The sequence below is a fragment of the Pseudopipra pipra genome, chromosome Z (assembly GCF_036250125.1).
Source record: "Pseudopipra pipra isolate bDixPip1 chromosome Z, bDixPip1.hap1, whole genome shotgun sequence".
Taxonomy (NCBI): Eukaryota; Metazoa; Chordata; class Aves; order Passeriformes; family Pipridae; genus Pseudopipra; species Pseudopipra pipra.
The window spans coordinates 71,374,717-71,385,836 of record NC_087581.1 but is presented as its reverse complement, the minus strand read 5'-3'; positions in this window follow the sequence as shown (position 1 = coordinate 71,385,836).

Sequence of the window (11,120 nt, the reverse complement as noted above, 5' to 3'; positions counted from 1 at the left end):
ACCACTGATTCAACACTCTCATCAGGATTTCTGTCATTACAGAGATCTTATGTATCTCTAAAAATGTTTTAACAACCAGTGTTCCATCAGCTTCCCAAGAATAGCTGACGATTTAACAGGTTACTTCCTCTCAGCTGGAAGAAACTCTGCCTTTTACCTGATCAACAGTGAAACTCATCTTTACCTGTCAAGGTTAAAAGAGAAGCACTGAGTGCCAGTGCTGTGTTCCAGCAAGGCTGGCCAAGTCTGCCGTAATGTCCCCAAGGTGCCTGGGACACACAGGCTAGGATGGCAGCTCTGACAACCTCGTGCAGAAAGCAGGTTGTGCTCTTCACTGCTTCTGTAGGCCAGCTTGCTCAGCTGGAATGACTTGTCAGACTGAAAACTGAGCAGTCTACTCTTTCCACATCTCCTCCTCCTGGCATTGAAGGTTGGTCTCAACAATGGCAGCAGCCTAGTGCCACCTTGTGTTACAGGAATCTGCCTCCTCCCCTCTGAGATAGCTTACATCCACCAACCAAAGTCAGGGAAAAAGCTTGCATTCATTTTCAGATATGAAAACAGTGCAAATAATGGGAATAAGAAAACCTGTTGACAGAATTACTGTCAGATTCCCTTTTGCTATCACACTGATAAATTTTCTTTGGGATTCCATGTAAATCATGGAAATATTTCTATCTGCCCTTTATTTTTTGTTGATTTTTCAGTTTTCTCTATAGTTCTTGCCACATATGACTCTATTAAATGCATTAGCATTTTAAGGCCTTCGCTGGCATCTGTACACTTATCCATATCTGTACAGATATGTAACTGAACTATATAAAATGTCATGGCACTTGGTCCTTCTTACCAATTGCCATTGCTCCATGATCATCTTGTCACTGTGAACTCACTGCAGAAGCCAGTAGGTCAGAGCTGTTTATCCTCCTTGCAAGGACAGCCTCTCTTCTGCATGGCTCTGCATATCCTTAGTAATACCTGATCTTCATTAAACTTGTTAGCCACACAAAAACATGCAATCGCCACAGTGGAAAAGAAAAACACAACACTTCAGCTCTTTCACCTGAATTATCATATTAAATGTTTTGATCAAGTAATATTTAATTGGTTGATGAAGCAAAAAAATAAATAAAATCTTTACTAATTTTGTAGTTATGAATTGCCTTAGACAATGCGAAGTGAGGATTGTTTAGTGCACATTATAAAATGCAAAGCCATTTTGGAAATGATGTTATTCAGTGTATCAGGAACAATCTTCCAAAGGACAGTTCAGGGTGGGCAAAATTTCTTGGCAGAAATTCTATTCATTTGGAGGAAGACAGGAGTTATTCACCCAGTGCAGCCTCACCTTGAACATTGTGTGCAGTTCTGATTGCCACAATCTAAGAAAGATATTAAGTTATCAGAGAGTGTCCAAAGGAGGGCAACAAAGATGGTGAAGGGTTTTGAGGGGAAGCTGTGTGAGGAAAGACTGAGAGCACTTGTTCTGTTCAGCTGGAGAAGAGGAGACTGAGGGGAGCTCTCACTGCAGTTACAACTTCCTTGTGGGGGGAACAGGAGGGGCAGGCACTGATCTCTTCTGTGTGGTGACCAGAGACAGGACCTGAGGGAATGGCCTGAAGTTGTGTCAGGGGAGGTTTAGGCTGTGTATTAGAAAAGGTTCTTCCCCCAGAGGGTGGTTGGGCACTGAACAGGCTCCCCAGGGCAGTGGTGACAGCACCAAACCTGACAGAGTTCAAGAAGCACTTGGATGATACCCTCAGGTCCATGGTGTGACTCTCGGGGATGGTCCTGTGCAGGGGTAAGGGTTGGACTCAGTGATCCTTGTAAGTCCCTCCCAAATCAGCATATTCTGTGATTCTGAAATACCCTTCTGATCATTATTTCAAGGAACTGAACCTATAGACCTTCAATTTTTAGAATACAGCTGATGCTTGAATAGATTACCAGCGGAGTTTGCATGTTCTTCACTTACCCTTAAACATGAACAATAAGAGAGGTATTAAACCTTTCCCAAATACCTATCACATCATATTCCAGGGGCAGATAAATGTCACTGCAATTCGGTGAGAAGAGCTGAGGTCTGGAGAGGTGAATTCACTTGTCCAAGGTCATCAAGTCTACTGGTAACAGGTCTAAGAATAGACTCTGCTGAGTCTTAGCAGAGCTTTCTGGTCACTAACCCTTCCTGCAAGTTATGGATAACTCTCTTGAATATATGTACACTGCATATAAGTGGGCAATAAAGACACAGCCTAAGCCACATGGAAAGATTAACAAAAATGTATAATTGTCCATTTTGATGCATAGACATCTATACTTGCTTGTGTTTAATAGCATTAAAACGTGTGCATTTTTATGAATCCAAAGATGTGTTTGTTTCCTATTTAGGGGATAGAGATCTTGCAAAACTATCATTTGAACACTGCAAAATTCCCAACCTTTTAGGTCACTTCATTTGGGTGGCAGCTCTTTAGGGGGGAATTTCCATGGTTCGGAGAGCAGCACTAATGAGCTGCAGTTCATTATAATGAACTATAACTTCTGTAGCCTTGAAATTGAAAGAGGCAGTGAGGATGAGGCAGGAGGAAGCTAATGGGGTGAGAAAACAAACATAGATTAAAGATGTGAGGTAGGACTACAGTCTGTTTGAGTCCTAGTTTAGTTACAGGAAAAATGGTCAGACTTGTTCCAAAGCAAGAGGGAAGCAGCTGAGGCTGTATCAAGGTCCAAAGTATGACAAAAGGTCAAACATAAACCAAAAATATTGAGCTGCCACCTCTCCTCACTGCTGTGGTTATACTTTTGGAAAGACCCATTACACAAATCCCTGCTTGCTGGGCTGAATAATGCCATTAAGTTGCTCTCTGCTCTGAATGAAACTGTGAATCACTGATTGTATGTGATGAGGCTTCCTGCATACAACTCATGCTGCAGTTCCTGTGTATAAAATAGAGTTTTCTCTCAGCGCAGAATATTCCAGCTCAAAAAGTTGAGGTAGCTTTATTTGTGAACTGTCCATGGGTATTCCAGAGATGCCCATTTATTCCAGCTATTTGTCTGTTGGTCTGATATTGAGGGAGAGGAAAAAAATGAGTATACATCTTGTAGGATGTCAGGAATGTGACTGTAATAAAAATGTTCCCTGCTTGAAATATAACAGGCCTTTCAGTGTAATCTGAAGGCCTGCTGTTCATTTAAATTACCCACTGTGTGGGCTGTGTGCCATTATATTGTGCAACATGTAAGGAATAGAAAGAATTTGCTTTCCTTTAAAGAAATAAGAATGTTAACATAGAACATTTTCAGAGTAGCATAATCACATTTATTTAAGAAAATTGGTCCTTTAAAAATGAAGAAAAATACTTATACCACTTATACAAGCTGATCCTGTCCCTTTCTTTGTCACTGTTATTTTAATGTAAGTTCTTATTAATATGAAAAATTATGGCTTTCCTTGGAGCTTTAAAGGCCTCAGAAGACCTTGACTGTAACCATGATCATGAGAGTCTTTGTTCAGACCATCAGCTAGGTACCTGCTAAATCAAAACTTGAGTCCCCTGAACAGTTCTGTTGAAGAAAGATAGTAGGTGTCGGGTGCATGACTTCTGTTTATAGGCTCTGGGTCATTTAGAGTATGTCTCAAGAGCACAGTGAATAAATCACAGAATCACAAGAGTATTCTGAGTTGGAAGGGACCCACAAGGATCATCAAGTCTAACTCTCAAGTGAATGGCCAACATAGGGATTAAACCCACAATCTTGGCAATATTAGCTCCGGGTTCTAACAAGATGAGCTCCAGTAACTCAAAAACTTTGACTTGTTAAAGATGTAACTTACAGAGTGGACTGTACAGAGAAATTTGAGCCTGTGTCAAATAAGCTAGCTCCAAAATCAAAAACAGTACAACCACCTTGGCTCATCAGTTGTCTCAAATTGGTTCTGCTGAAAAGTGCAGTGTAATGCCTTCAGTGACACGACGATTGCACATCTGTGGCCTCTGCTAGTACCCAGATCCTGTGCTGCACAGACATGTCCTGTGCTGCAGACGTTTCCAAAGGGCCCATGGCCTACACAATTGCCAAAATATTAAAGGTTTGCATTTGCAGAAGTAAGACTTTTTCTTACTGCGCAGCAGTGCAACCAGTAACACTAATGCATTCACACTGAAGGAGTCATTCAAGTATCTAAATGGTGCACCTAAGAACATTATTTTCCTGAAAAACCCACTTAACTAGTAGACAGTTACGACATGACTGTGATAATAATACTTGTGGAGTCAGATTGTCAATGTTTTTACAAGGGGACTTCGCCGACTTGGCAAAGAAAACAGAACTTGGCTGGTAACTTTTGTGGTTTTCTTTTGCTGTAATAGCACCTAGTAAAATAAACTGAAATTGTTTCTTGAGGTAAAGAGTCCTTAAGCCTCACCTATAGGCGAAAGCCTGTCTTTATCAAAATTAGATTTCAATATGTGTTGGTTGGCAGAGTTGAGACTTGGTACCCTTCTACATAAATTAGGCAGATTCTAAATAAATGAGCCCTTTCCATTCTGTAACACTGCTGCAGTGCTGGAACAAGGATGAAGGCAGGTATATTCTGCCCAAATCAATTGTTCTGGCATAGACAGAGAGCATACACTTGCATTAACTGCTACCACTCCATCATTCTGTGAGTAAAACAAACTCATTAAAACTAGCAAATGCTCTTCCTCTGCTAAACTTGGTGACATCTCACAGATAAACTGCAATTCATTGCAGTTTGTGCAGTGTGGACACTACACACTTAATTTTATAAAATATTCTCAATATAATTTGAAGAAGAATTGTGTTGATGAACACAGATTGAAATCAGGAAAACAGTTTATTAAATCATATTTGGATGGAAACACTGTGGATAGAAAAGATTTGCTTAGAGATGGTTTCTTAATCTGCTCTGGTTAAACACCAAGGATTCTCCCTAGGGAAGAAGGCTACCAGAAAAAGCAAGAAAGAGAAGAATTGTTTAGAAGATTTTGTTGAAATTCTTTACCTATCTCTTAGCAAAAGAAGCTGGTCCATGTAAGTGTGCGATTTTTTAATTCAATTAAAGCAAAATTTTACATATACATGCCTGATTGTTTTGGGGAACTTGGCTAATTGTGGTATTCCAATTTCTTTTTCTGTTGGTTTTGGGTGTATTTTATTACTTTGGAAAAGCTTCACCATGACCTTCTGATCTTCAGTCACCACAAAATAAACCGAGGTACAACAGCCAAATCACTCACTAAGTCTCTATTGGCAAAGGATTATCTGGATATTATCACAGTTCTCCCTTCCTAATGATTCCAGTAATCTTACATTGAATGCTTGTTTGTTTTTTTTAAATAAATACTAGCTCATCAATGTCAGATTTGGAGACCTTGTCATAGTGCCAAGAGTCAGGAGGCACTGGAATTACTCTTCTTCTACACAGCAATATCTAGAGCTCAGTTCATGAGTATGATTCAGTGTTTGGTTTCTTGTCAGCAGGGCACAGCACTTTCGACTTCACCCTCCTGAGGCAGCAACACTGAAAAAGCATCAACTGAACAGGGCCACTATAAAGATACATCTTTTTTATCTGCCATTTTATAAAGTATCAAAACGAACCCCTCCTCCCCCCAAAAAAACCCAAAACTTATAAGCAAAAAGAATATAAACACACAAGAAAAAAAAAAACTGTTGATACCTTACAGTCTTGAACCAGCCATCATCTTTTAAGTATTATATGTGGTCATATCATGGCCTCAAAATACTAGTGGTAGGTGCTAGCCTGTGCTCACTACCCTTGCCTTCATTGCTCACTTTTGGGTAGGTCTGTGCATGCCACATCATCACCCTGGCCTCATTAGAACACTAAAGGCTGCAAAAGACGTGGAAGTTTTTTGTACAACTCCAAAAACTCCTGCATCAATCAGTGCTTCAGTGAAGCCTTTACACAATCTAAAGTTCTGATGAGGTCCTTACTGACGGTGGTTCCATGACAAAGGCAATAAACTTCACCACAAATGACCTGAGGTCTTCACAGCTGTCTTCAACAGCTGAAAACAAGGATTTATGACACAGCTTCTGCAATTAAATCCACCAAACTTCCTGTACCCTCAGCACGTGAGAAGTATAATCTCTGCAGATTGAAAGCTTTCCCTCCCAGTCTGTTGGTCTGCTTTCTGGGTATGAATGTTACACTATGAATAGCTGGCATAAACCCTAATTCTGTGAAAAAATTAGATACCTCTTTCACAAGAGGGAAAAGCTTAGCTCAGCATCTGAGTGAAGTCCTGTTCCCTCCAGGAGAGCTGGCTACAAAAGGATAGTAAACACTCCCTCCCCTTGCACTGGAGTCTTTTTATGCAGGTTTCACTGAGAATGGTTCAACAAAAGTTGTTCTAACTTCTCTGTTAAAGGAATTTCCAGAAGCACAGTGTCCAGGTATTTACTTCAAGAATCAGAAATAGAAGCTTCTCAGTAAGATTGCCAACAGCTTTTTTTTTCAAATGCTCTGTTGAAGTCCATCTGTTTGTCTGGAAATCAGTACAGAAAGTTATACTGAGAGAGGCTAGTCACCAGAATCAATTTACCTCTTATCAAACCCTAAAGAAAGCTGTGAAGGAGAGTTTATACCGTGTCTTAGATTACACCTTTTCAGGACCTCACAGTGAAACTTCTCTATTCCATTTTCAGCAGTTCTTAAATGCCTGACTAGCCAGTAATGGCAACCTAATTTGTCCCCTGCTGCTGCAGCTGTAAAAAAAAAAATCCATTTGAAAATACCTCATCCTGAAATAGGATAAGCCTAGAGGGAGAATTTTTTTTTTAATTGCTGAATTACATGTGGGAAGATACCCACTTTAGTTCTACATCTCCAAGGAAGGATTAAAAAGACAATGTATAAAACATTTCAATTGCACCTCTGCTGACACCAATGGGGTTAAAATTATTTACTCCAGCAACAAATTTATCCTAAAGGATATATTATATAAATAGATTTTTAAAAATATATAACACGACCCAAAGGAGTAATTAATATCGGAGAGGCAAGTATGGATTGTTATATGCTCTATCTTTTTATCAAACTTTCAGTATCATTGCAACTAACTTTATTGTCTAATGGACTGAAAAAAAAGTTGTTTTTTTTTTAATATTTCCACCTTGTATACTCACTAACAAAGGCTGTGTCATAGAAATCTATCAGATAAATATATGTTTAACCAGGAGCACAGTGAAGAAAAATACTTTGAATCAGAAAATCACAGCAGTGTATTGCTGAAAATTACATATTTTTGATAGCTGCTTGCACTGTGCTATGTGATGTAATAGTGTACTAAACAGCTATTACTATAAACATTTCTCCACTGCCACTTGAAAACATTAAAGTGTCTGTTAGTTTAGCAGAAATTCCAGTACTGTACAAAGTCATGGGAATAACATACCACAGCAGTATGCGGGTGAATGTTTGTGAAAGTTAGAGAAAGGGATGCGAGTGGCCAATAAAAATGATAAAATAAAAATTTACTAATTAAAATGACGAAGAGGTGCTTTAAGAATGTATTCATGAGGTAGATCAAATGAGTTGTAAGAAACACTTAAGGGAATACTTCCTTCCACCTTTCCCCAGGCTGATATTTCTGGACACCGGGCCACCATACAATCAGCAGGACTTATAGCACCTTTACCATGCTGTGATTTTTCCAGTAGATAATTTTTTAACCACTTATTCCATCTTTTAATAGTTGTGTAAATTAACCAGAAACATTCTGCACTGATAACATTCTGACTAATCACAAACAAAACAAGGAAAGTGAAAACAGACAGAAGTCCCTGTGCAGCAAAGCACCAGCACTGTGTTCTGGCCTTGAGGTACAGACTTCCACATTGCAGTGCTCCCTTCAAATTTTATCTCACAAATACCTCCTCTCAAGTCAACTAAGCAACTCAGGACCCGATTCTGCAGACACTGCTTTCAGAAAATTTCTGTTTGACTGAACAGCCTGAGTATAAAGCCAAAGCACACGATACCTCGTGATGGGTCTATCAGGCAACATGGGAGAGGAAGGAGCTCCCACTTGACTGGTGTTTGGAATCACAGAATCACAGAGTATGCTGAGTTGGAATGGACCTACAAGGATCATCGAGTCCAACTCTTAGTCCAAGAAGGCCAAGACTGTCTGGTTTGGGTCAAATACTTTGTAACATGGGATTCAAAAATGGATAGCATAAATTTCACTGCATCTGTCAGGGGCAGGTCAGTGCTACGTGGAGCCCCCCTCAGCAGCAGGCTGCAGTTCTGCAAGGGACACAGGAGAACAGTGACTGAACTTGAAGCCCTTGCAGACTGCTGAATTCACAAAAATCCTCTGCTAGCTGATGCCTGACCTCAGAGTAAGGAACGACAGTGTGACACTTGCTGATGTTATGCCTCGTTTCTGACTTACCCTTCTGACCACCAGGGATGGACGGAACATTTATCCACCCAATTTTCCTGCTTTAGGCCCTTTATAATGTCTGTGCTGGATCTCTGGGGCTTCAAATGGGACACTGGTATCTTTGCTGTCCGGCTTTTAAATATCACTGAAATGTTTTATTACCAGGCCTGTAAGAGACCAAGTTAGTGCTACGGCTTTCTCTTCTCACCACACAGTGATAGAAGATGGGGACCAAGGCCAAACATATGACTCTAATCCTCCAGTGATATTTTTAATAACATTTAAAAAATATTATTATCCAGGATATGTATTTTTTTCCTGGTCATTTAAAGTGCAGTCTGTGTAAAGACAGCAGTTCTGTGTGAAATCCAATAGATGTGGCTGAAAATTTAAACTAAATTAACTGGAATTCAGTACTCTGCTCTGCATTTTCCTAAGGTGATCCAAAGATAATTTATGGCACATTCTAGTTGCTAATGTCAAAAGAGTTGACCCAAAAGAGCTGGTTTCTGAAATTGGGTGCATCATTTACAGCAGGAAAGGCTATCAGCACTATCACTGATTTCTTGTCATTAAGGGGTATTGCCTATATTAGTACAGTAGGTTTGGGGTTTTTTTTCTGTTTTGGCTTTTTCATCCTATCAAAAAAATAGGAAATTTAAGCTGATCATGTTCTATTTGGTCTTCCAGTCATTCTTTCACTTTTTGCCCTACTGTCACAATTCAGGCCTTGCAAACCAGGAAAAAAAACAAAGCCAAAAAAATTAATTAGCTCTGTAAATCATCAGAGTGCTATTTTCATTATAGGTGTTTTAAATTATCTTTTCACATAACAAAGTACCTTAGAGTGGAGCAAGTTAAACGACCAACCATATCAGAGCTCTTTTCATTATCACAAGTGAGTTTTCTGTAAATATCCTTCACATCTAATACTGTGTTTGGTGGATGAAGTTTAACCATAAGCTGTTTTCATGCTAGTCACAGAAATTATTTTGTTAAAAGAAAATTCTTCATCTGCTTTGTTTATATGTGTAAGAGTTTTAAGTGTATTTGAACAGAAATTTATAGTCAAGAGTTATTAAACACAACAAACTTTCTGCATAATAAGAAAAAGAAAGAATCCACTGGACAGAGTAAATTGCTTCAAACACAGTAGAGTTCCAGGGTGCAGCTCCAAGGAAGATCAACATAATGTACTAAACAGGAGGACACATGAAAGGACAATCAGAAAATGAAATAGAAATGGCAAATAAAAACTATTGTGCCTGTAACCCTTTGAGGGAAAAGTGCAGGAAGAAAGTTAAAATAACATCTTTGACTTAGATGATGTGGTAAAGGTCATTCTGCCTTTAACAGACTGTACAAAAAGTGCAGTTAGTCAGAGATTATCACAATTTTAACAGAGGATAAAGAAGTATCTTGAGAAAAAACAGTGTAAAACCATCCTTGTTTGGTTATACTTTGCAGTAAAGTATGCAGGCCAAAATAGGGAGCATCTGTTTTATTACAGCTAAAATTTCTTCCATAATTGCCTGAATTACAGAGTTTTAGGTGAACGTAACACGTCACCAAGTGGAACTGTTCTCTGTGCTCCACTTATTTCATTATTTTTCAGAACAGACTTATTTTTCACATTCACCTACTGTAGTGGTTAGACATTTCAAATGTGGTAACAATAATTTCCCTATACCTATGCAATTCTGTGTAGTTCTAATTAGGCTGCATTTTAAAATTATACGTTTCTTTCTTTGTGTATATATATTTATCTTTATGTAATTATATGTAAATAAATAATTTTATTTTATTTATATATACATATAAAAATTGAAAAGTAAGATATTTTATTTAGATAACAGAAATCAATGTATCAGTAAGATAATTATCCATTATTTCTAATGATGAATACCACAGTATCACTGGTGCTGCAGTATATCCACATAGTAAATAGAACATGTTATGCTCAAAATACTCTAAAACCACCCCACTTCTTTTTATTCATGGCTACTTTATCAGTTGCCTACCTCCCTCCCAATCCTCATTTCAAAATTCAGGGCAAACAGAGACATTTAAATTAAAGGATCTGGCCAATTTCCCAATATTTGCTCATTCATTAAACACATGCTGCTGCCTGATTTTTTGGAGAATCTCAGCTACAGTGATCACTGAATCTCTGCTGATTTCTGGCCATCACAGTGCTTGTACTTATTTGTGTTCTGTATGTTTATGTATTCAATTTCGACAGGCCAACCAATAAATAAATCCAACAGTTTGAAAGGACGTTTCACTCATTTTTTAAAATTTATCCAGAAAATGCAGCTAGCACAGACCTTGCAGTTTATTTATCATCTGAGAGGATGGTCACAAAGTAAGAAAATGCAGTGTTAAGTGTTCTTCTGCTTCAAGCAGTGCAACATGGCTGATGTAATTGAATTGGAAAACAGTGGGCTGCTGCCAGCCATGTGCTTCTGAAACCAGTCACATGTGAACACTTTCAGGATCTGAAACCCACATAGCTAACATTTCCTGAGGATTTGGAGATTTGCTCAGCAAATACAACCAAAATAAAAAAACCTAGAAAAAAACCCCAAAACCACCCCCAAACAAACAATCACACACACACACACAAAACAAACCAACCAACCAAACAACCAAAAAAAAAACCCCAAAAAACCCCAA